Source organism: Pinus tabuliformis, chromosome 2_2, assembly GCF_031772625.1.
Source record: "Pinus tabuliformis cultivar Carrire ecotype Pingquan chromosome 2_2, CPIR1, whole genome shotgun sequence".
In the NCBI taxonomy this organism is placed as follows: domain Eukaryota; kingdom Viridiplantae; phylum Streptophyta; class Pinopsida; order Pinales; family Pinaceae; genus Pinus; species Pinus tabuliformis.
Genome location: NC_142300.1, coordinates 894,989,864 through 894,999,780, shown reverse-complemented (window position 1 = coordinate 894,999,780; position 9,917 = coordinate 894,989,864).

Genomic DNA, 9,917 nt, shown 5'->3' with positions numbered 1-9,917 from the left:
ATTGAAGATATTTACCAAACTCCTGAGCCGTCTTCAGAAGAAGAGAAAGTTTGTTAGGCCCCTATACTACTAGTGTAACCCCTTATTGTTATTAGTATAACCCACTTATTATATTGATGTACCCATGTAGTGCCCATATTGTTACTGTTGTGCCCCATAGAAGCCCATTATTGTTATTATTTTGCCCTTACATTATTATTGTTATGTCGGCTCTGATTATGTTATAACCCTTTAGACTCCTATATATAGAAAGGAGGTCTTTTCATTTGTATCATCCAAGAATTGTTCATTTATGTAATGAAAGGAGGTTTCCCCCTCGAAGAGGCTGAATTCTAAGGCGTGGATCTCTCTTTTCTATCTTTTTGTGAGCTGGTTTCATAACATTTGGTATCAGAGCTTTGGATTCTAGGGTTTTGCTGCTCCAAAAAGGTCATCGTGGCATTTTCGCTATAACTTTTTTCTGTGACGTTTCAGAAGTCACAAAAAAAACCCATTTGAGAAGAAATTGTGCTGAACCTTGGCTCCGAATTTCAGATCTTTTCGCGCGACATTTGCAGAGATATGCTCTGAGGAAGTTGGTCTTTTTGCAGACTCCTGAATTACATTCAAAACAAGTGACCTGGGGAAAATCGTCATAACTTTCTCTCTGGGGATCGGATTGAAATTTCGTAAGAAGGTATAGAAAGAGGACAGACTCTAGTTTCTTGTAGACATTTTTTAGATCCAAAGGTTGAAACAGTGACTCGTGACACGTCGTACAAGTTTGCTCTACTGAACTAGTCTATAATCAGGTCATCTTGGGAGATTTTGCATAACTCTTTCTTGGAGAATCCAATTTGGATCAGACTAGTGGCATTGGAAAGAGGAAACAGAGGGCTACTGCAGATCACAATTTCAGAACTTAAATATCTGAAAGTACAAAGTTACAGTCGTTTCAAGGTCGAGCTCCTAAAATCAAGAAAAAGAAAGATGAGAAAGTTTGATGGCAAGGATCCGGTAAATTGGATACTTCAGATGGAGAAATATTTTGATCTACATGGTGTACAACTGTTACAAAAGGTATGTATTGCATCTTCATATTTAGAACCAGATCAATTTTTATGGTACAAAGGGCTTTGTTCTCGTAAAAAACTTGTTACGTGGTCAATTTTCACAGAGGAAATGATAGCACATTATGAGGATACAAAGAGAAACACCTTCTTTAGAGCAACACCACAACAATTGGAAAGAGTAAAAGGGCTTTGTGACATAATGGAAAGAAAAATTATGGAAACCAGGAAGCATACCCCTCTCAACTATAGAGATGGAAGTGTTGTTTCTCCCAGCCTTCCACAACCTACAAGGGTTACACCACAACAATTGGAAGAAAAAAGAGAAAAAGGGTTTTGTTACAATTGTGATAGCAAATGCACTAAAGGTCATAGGTGTGCTGAGAAGAAATTATTTTACATAGAATATGAGGAGGAGGAAGAAAAGGATCAAGAAACATCAAAAGAAGAGGATATACGCCAGGACACCACCCGAGAGAAAGAAGAAATGAATCAGACCATATCTTGTAAAGCATTGGCAAGAATTACCACTCCTCAAACTCTCAAGATAGAAGGACATATCAAGAAGAAAAAGGTGCAAGAAGTGAAAGATCACATCGAGAAAGAAGAAATGGATCCAACCATATCTTGTAATTCAATGGAAGAAATTACCACTCCTCAAACTCTCAAGATAGAAGGACACATGAAGAAGAAAAATGTTCAAGAAGTGAAAGATAACATCGAGCATCAAGAAATGAATCCAACCATATCTTGTAAAGGATTGGAAGAAATTACCACTCCTCAAAAGATAGAAGGACAGATCAAGAAGAAAAAGGTTCAAGCAGAGAAAGATCACATTGAGCATCAACAGCAAGTTCTCCAACTTTTAAAGGATAACGCCACTTCGGTGCAAAATCAAACGAAACAACAGGTAGATCAACATCGTAGTGAAAAATGTTTTGATGTAGGTAATTGGGTATTTTTACTGCTACATCTCAAGCAAGCTATTTATGAGAAGGAAATGTTGGTAATACTACATGCACTTAAAAAATGGCGACCTTATCGAATGGGAAGACTCTTCAAGGATGAGGATGTGGAAGCATTGTTTTGTGCTATTTATATTATCCAACCAGATTGGAGAAACGAAGCAAGGGATGAATGGAAGAAGGACGAAGAAGTATGGCCACTTATTCAAAAGTTGCAAAAGATCCCAATTCAAGCAATATTGCCAGAAATTGAAGAGGAAGGAAAAATCATATTGGAACCTGGAGCAGTCACAGAAACAAGAACCCGACAGCTACGAAATCGATCAATTTCAGAGTATCTCATCAAGTGGAAGAACTTACCCGCTGAATATTCCACATGGGAGGACAAGAATTTTATACAGAAGCATCAAGAACTACTCAAGCGTTGAGGACAACGCTTTTTGAAGGAGAGGGGCATGTTAGGCCCCTATACTACTAGTGTAACCCCTTATTGTTATTAGTATAACCCACTTATTATATTGATGTACCCATGTAGTGCCCATATTGTTACTGTTGTGCCCCATAGAAGCCCACTATTGTTATTATTTTGCCCTTACATTATTATTGTTATGTCGGCTCTGATTATGTTATAACCCTTTAGACTCCTATATATAGAAAGGAGGTCTTTTCATTTGTATCATCCAAGAATTGTTCATTTATGTAATGTAAAGGAGGTTTCCCCCTCGAAGAGGTTGAATTCTAAGGCGTGGATCTCTCTTTTCTATCTTTTTGTGAGCTGGTTTCATAACAAAGTTCTTTCTGATAGATTAATTCATCTTAAAGAATAGTCAACTAAGGCAAAATAAAAAGGAAAGGAGAAAGAAAGCATAGAAAAGGGATACACAAGCTCACAAGGTCTAAAAATAAGCTCTACATTAAAGGGCAAATTGAAAAAAACACAAATCGAAGGAGCTCACTTCATAGACCTGGGAGGTGAAACTCCAAATCAGTCACTAGAAAACACTCCTCCTGATCAAAGTCCACAGTATTCTCCTTCTCCTCAATTAGATTTTGAAACCAGTCCAAGGAAGACAACACCAGAAATTGATCAAACTCAGCAACAGATGTATGATTTCATTGAATCATTGGAAAAGACTACAACAGAACAGGGAACTTCATCTAATCAGCCAGGTACAGCTCAAGAAACTTTGATCCAATCATTAAAACAAGAAATTTATGAGCTGGAAGTCTTGAACAGACATATCCAAAGGGAAAATGAGACATTAAAAGAGAAAAACAAATTGGACAAAGTTATCCATGACAATACCATGCTGCATTTAGGATTATGGCACAAGAAAAATAGAAAATTGAAGAAGAAAAATAGGAGGTTGAGTAGAGCCCTCATCAATCTCAAGTACAGATGCCTTATGATGAAGCCCAGGATGACAGTAACAACAAGGAAGAAGAAGAAAAGGTTAGATGTCTTAGCAGAAGTTTCAGAACAAATGAATTGAAGAAAGGATAGTTACAGTTTTGGTTGCATGAGGACATGCAACATCTTCACAGTGGGGGTATGTTGAGCCCCAAAACTACCTCTCTTCCACACATTTTCTTAAACCTTTTCTCTTCTATTTTCCCATATCAGTGCCTCATAAGCTATCAAGAGTTGTTACATGTTGATTTCAAGAGTGTATTTGAGTGATTTTCAAATTATATCATTGTGTGTGCTATTTGATCTAGGTTTTGTTTTTCAGCTACGGAATGTAGCCATTTTCTGTAGCTAACTCGCAATTTTGCAGCCATTTTCATTGTTCTGTAGGTTACAGGTGTCAGTATGAGGAATGAGACACATGGGTAGCTCAGGAATGATCCACACATGGATGAGATCCTATTTGCTTAGCCGAATTCGTGAAGAAAGGTATCGGTCAAAGGGTGGTCAACAGAGAGTCCTACGTCAACTAAGACTCTACTCCTGCACGTAAAAGAAGCCCGAAGCTATTCCTGAACTCGTGGACCTATTTTTGCCACCTGTAGGCCATCTCCATAACACAATCCAACATCCACCTTGTGTAGATTTACTGCTCATGGCAACCGAGAGGCTGAATCTTCAGATTCTGACCTGTTCACGTGTCCATTGCTGAAGAATTTCCTCTAAAATATAGTTATCTATTTTCCTCTATAAATATAAGCATTTACAAAGCAGATAGTTAGTTCTTAATAATGTTGTTTTAGCGTTACTTTGTTGTTGTGTAACTGAGAGACATATTCCTCTGTTTCATAACGCAAAACTCTGTTTTTCACATGGTTGTTTAAGCCTGGTTTGAAGTGATAGCGTGTTAGTCCAAAGTTGTGCAGAGGGCCCCTGTGTGGCTGAGGTTATTCTTTTGTTTTGTATAGTTTTTCATGTATATTTTCTCTTATTTGAGCTGTAAATTTCTCATGTTTTGCTTATGGTTTTAATCATTATAATCATGTACATGTGTTTACAGCCTGTTACATTTTCTACTAACATTGATCAGTGCACTTCAGAATAGGTCTTTTAGTTTGGTTATGCTCGAGCTTTTTAATGTAGTTTTTGCATCAAGTGGTGATCTGAGGCTTGCTTCCTCTGCTGAACTTTAGTTTTCAATTCCAGTTGTTATGCTTTTATTTAGTGAGATTTGTTTACTGCTTAAGATAGTTTAGATATCAGTTCTTCATGCTATATGATGATATCTCTGGAGCCTTTAGCTTAACCCCATTTTAGAAGTTAATTGGTGAGCTATTGTGATTATAGGTGAAGTAATTGATTTTGCTTTCATTAGTCTACAAGTAGATAGTTTAGATGTCAGTTCTTTCATGCTATATGATGATATTTCTGGAGTCTTTAGCTTAACTTTGTTTTATAAGTTAATTGACGAAATATTGTGATTATAGATGGACTAATTGACTTTGCTTTCATTAGAGTGTAAATTAGATAATTTAAATGTCATTCTTTCATGCCATATGATGATATTTCTGGAGTCTTTCGCTTAACCCCGTTTTAGAAGTTAACTGACGAAATATTGTGATTATGGGTGAAATCATTGACTAGTTTCCAGTTTCTTTATTTTTTTAGTTTTGAGTGCAGCAGTTTATTAGATTTCAATTCTATAATTAGGATGGACAACAGAGATGGTAACCTCATTTTTAGTACTTCATTTTTAGCTTGATTTATGTAGCTGCATGTTTACACTCTTGTTCCAAAGTTCTAATTTTGTAGACAACATGTTTTGAGATCTTTAAATTTCTAAGTTTGGAAATTACTATAAGAAGCATAAACCTTGTCTTCAATTCTATATCCACACTTAATCTTTAAAAGTATTCTTAAAACTTTAGACTAGGATTTCCATTTGCATTAAACACTTTAGGAGACCAACAAGAACAAAACCCCAAAACAAGATAAAAACTAAAAATAGTGAGGTAAGAAAAGGGTTGTCTAGCACATACAGTGCACTACACTTCATCAGTTTACGACTCCCAGATTGATAACGTATGTAGCAATTTAGGAAACACTAACATGCCCCTCTTCTTCAAAAAGTGTTGTCCTCAACGCTTAAGTAGTTTTGGATGCTTCTGTATAAAATTCTAGTCCTCCCATGTGGAATATTTAACAGGTAATTTCTTCCACTTGATGAGATACTCTGAAATTGATCGATTTTGTAGTTTCCAGGTTCTTTTTTCCATGACTGCTTCAAGTTCCAATATGATTTTTCCTTCCTCGTCAAGTTTCGACAATATTGTTTGAACTGGGACCTTGTCTCCTATAACCTTCTTTAAGCATGAAACATGGAAAACTAGGGGCACTTGGGAAGATGCATGAAGCTCCAATTTGTATGCCATAGTACCAATCTTTTGCAACACCTTGTAAGGACCATATTACTTTGGTGATAATTTATTATCCTTCTTAACTTGCTTGAGGGAAATTTGTTTTTATGGTTGTAGTAGTAAAAATACCCAGTCACCTATATCAAAACTTCTTTCACTGCGATGTTGATCTCATGGAAAATTTTAGGGGCTAATATTCGCAAGTGGTCTAATTATCCATGATTTTTCCAAAAAAAAAGATTCACTAATTTCCATTTTTTATAAAAATGATTCGCCAAATTTTACAATATAAAATTATTTTACCTCAAAAATTGCCAACATTATATAGAGAGTATATATAAAATCATTATAAATTTGAATAATTTTACAAATACATCAATAAACATTTTATAGTTTGGGAATTAGGAACTAGTGAGATTCACCAATGTTTTTAAACTTCAAGATAGCTTTCCATCCTTAAAATTTTCCCTGGTTGATTTGCCTATTGTTTCATTCGATTCTTCGTGAAAGTGAGGTTATCCTTTTTCTTCTTGATATGTCCTTCTATCTTGAGAGTTTGAGGAGTGGTCATTCCTGCCAATGCATTACAAGATATAGTCGGATTCATTTCTACTTTCTTTAAGGTTGGTTCCTGGTGTATATCCTCTTCTTTTGACATTTCTTGATCCTTTTCTTCCTCCTCTTCACAATCAATGTAAATAATTTCTTCCTTTCACACTTATGACCTTTAGTGTGTTTTCTATCACAACTGTAACAAAGGTCATTTTTTCCTTTTTCTTCCAATTGTTGTGGTGTCAACCTTGTAGGTTGTGGAAGGCTAGGAGAAACAACACTTCCATCTTTATAATTGTGAGTAGTAGGTGTTAGCCTCCTGCTGCAGCAGGTATTCATTTTTCATGATTGACATTTTCACATGCCAAATATGTCATACTTTGCAGGCTGCAGTGTTCCATATTTCCAGAACAGGCCAATGAAGATGCCATGAAAGTATCCTGGTCCAAATGCCACTGTTGTATTCCATTTTTTATCACAGTTATCAGGCAGTTTTGCATTCAAAGGAGGTACTCAAGCTGGAATTCATTAACCTCCCCTTCTTCTCATTTCCCCCAATTCACTTACTAACATTCCCCAAGAGGTCAAGATCTACTTGAGCCTCTCAGTTTCATCATTTCCATGACATTCGCCTTGGTAAGGATTTTCTTTACTCAAGGACTGCTCACTCATCATCTGTGAGCCTTCTTTTCTCCAACAAAGCCTAAGGTCTCATACCTTAGCGCCCTCTTTTCATCTCCATATTAACTATTAACTTTATTATATAACTCCCTATCAGTTTTTCCCTTTCCCTATTAAAATCATGTATATAAAACTCCCCGATGAAAATACCCCCTCCCTGGCAAAATAGCCATATTTCCTATAAGTCCGGGGAATCACAGTCCATCTGGGGCTGTCTTTATCCCATCCGAGTCATAATAGGGATTAATCTGACACCTGGCCAGATTAATAACCTCTCCCCTAGCCCTAAAACCCTCAAAAAGCCACTTTTGCCCATATCCTAAGATTTCGGGCGTAAATTGCTAAAAACCCGTGCTCAAAACCCATACTTTACCCCTTACCCTAAGCCCTGAGCGCAAAAAACATACTTCGCCTGTTTGTAATCCCATAACCCACTAAACTTATAGTTTTTACCCCCATCGCGCTATATTAAAAATGGAATATACTGCGTATATTCCCGTCCTAACCTCCCGCCGCCTCGCACCTACCGCCAACCGTTGGATCGCCCGCCCCGCAGATCAACGGTGGGCGGGCCGCCCCACCCCCGAACCGCCCGAGCTTTAGTGTCCGGGAGATGGGCGGTATTGCCGCCGTACTCCCGCCACGCGTCAAGCTCCGGGCTGTGGCGGAGCGCCCCCTCACGAAACCACCATCCTCAAAAAGCGGTGCGCCACAAAACCACTTACCGCCCGTGACGTCACATCCCACGTCACCCTCTGCCCAGTCACCGCTTGCATCACCCTCTGCCCAGTCACCGCTTGCATCACCCCCTTTGCCTAGTCACCATGTCGAGTCACCTGCCTGCGTGGCCTCCTGCCATGTCACAGCCACATGTCCCTACCACATCATCATCCGTACATGATGACGTCATGCTGACGTCATCTCGCCACGTCGTCCTGCTGATGTCACCCGCCATACAGCGTCACGTCATACTGACGTCATCATCAACTTTTTTGCGCGCAGAGGCGAAAATCGCATTTCGGAGCCCCGGAATCCGTTTCTGAGGCAGTTTTTGATGAGCGATTTGCGCTTAGCGCAAATCTCTCATCGCTAGATTTTTTGGGCCTAAATGGGGAATCTTTAGGGAATCTTTTTATTCTGTGGCCCCCAGCAAGCCCGAAAGGCACCGAATGACCCATTTTTCTTCACGAAGCTTGCCGGAAGGAGCAGACAACAGTTTTAAAGGAAACAGAGGCCGAACATCGGCCATTAAATTGTGAATAAGACCCACAGCATAGCAGAACAGCATCAATTTATTGCCAAAGAGTATCATAGGAGGGAGGAGAGCCAAAGAGTATCCGCCGAAGATTTTTAGGGGCTCGAAGCACTTGAACAATGATGAGCCCCCCAGAAAGTCAAATCAAGAGGAGTAAGCCCATCCTAGCTCTCAAATCACAGTCAAAAGCATTCAATACTGCCGAACAGCAATGGTGCAAAGACCAATGCACAGTTATGACAGATGAAAAGCACAGAGCCACCTAGACAGATATTAACTCATTTTGATACAGCTGCCCCCAGCATAGCTCAAAGATATTTTCTGGCATTTATTTATGGATAAGATTAGGTTAAAGTAATCAATTTTCTGTCGGACCTGTTAGGTTAGCTGTAATAGATAATTTTGGATAAATCTTCCCTATATATACCACCTGTTACACTAAAATTTGTCACCATGACTATTTGCAGTCAGTATGGCTCCATCAACAACCATATTGTCCTCCTTGGCAAGTCTTATACCTCTGCTCCTCATGTCAAACTCCAAAAAAGAGAGAAAGTCTTTAAAAGTCAATATAACTCTGGTTACACAGTTTCTCTTACTCTTACCTGCGTGTACGCACCTCAAGTTCATAATACCTGCATACTTGTACGCTCTGTCTGTAAAGAGGTGGGTGCGTACTCCTGTAAAGGTCAAAAGGTGCAAGTTTTACTTCAAAAAAGTTACTTGTGGTCGATTCTAGAGCATTCTAGAAGATGGTTTGACGTGTATTGAGCGCCTCCAGATGGTTCATGCATCCCAATGAAAGAGGAACTTATCCCATGAAGAGGGGAGCTACCCCTTTGAAAGAGGAGCTTATCCCATTGATGGTGGACCTGATTAACTTCCTCCAAAGCATTATAAATACAGGCATTGGGCCAGAGGGAGGGGAGGTTGAAAGCTGAACATTCCTAAGGGTAGATGCTGCTGAAATTAGGACTCCCTTTTAGAGCTTGAGAGGAGAGATTCCAATCCTTTCTTAGCTTCATTTGGAAGTGGGTGAGCTGATCAAAGTAAAGGAGAACTCTTGCTGGACCCTGGGAGGGACCTGCACAACACCAAGGCACTGGTTGTAATGGTTTCTTTTGTTTCCAATTATGCAATTAAGTTCATTTTTCTCAACAAGTTGTTATATATAATTTGTTTCATATACTCCTTGGTCTTTATGATGAATATGTTTTATTATATGAGTTATTCAGGTGCTATGTAATCGTTTGCTTGTTAGTGAATGCAGGCTTCAAGGAGAAGGAGCTCATCTGGATCGAAGAGGCTTGGCTACTACAAACAAGCGTTAGACTAAAGGTAAGCCTTAAACACCTGTTTGCTTTTATTTTAAATGCATATTTAGGGAAAGATAGTGCTTGATTGTTTTGTTTGTCACTAGAAAAGCCTTGTTTTCTAGGGAGGTCGGTTTTGTCCACAAAATTGACTCTTTCCACATGACAAAATGGTGACTCCGCTGGGGAATCCATGGATTTGATTGATTTATCTTTTGATTGATACTTTGATTTGAGAAACGTTGATTTCTTTCTAGTTTTTGACTGATTGACTGTG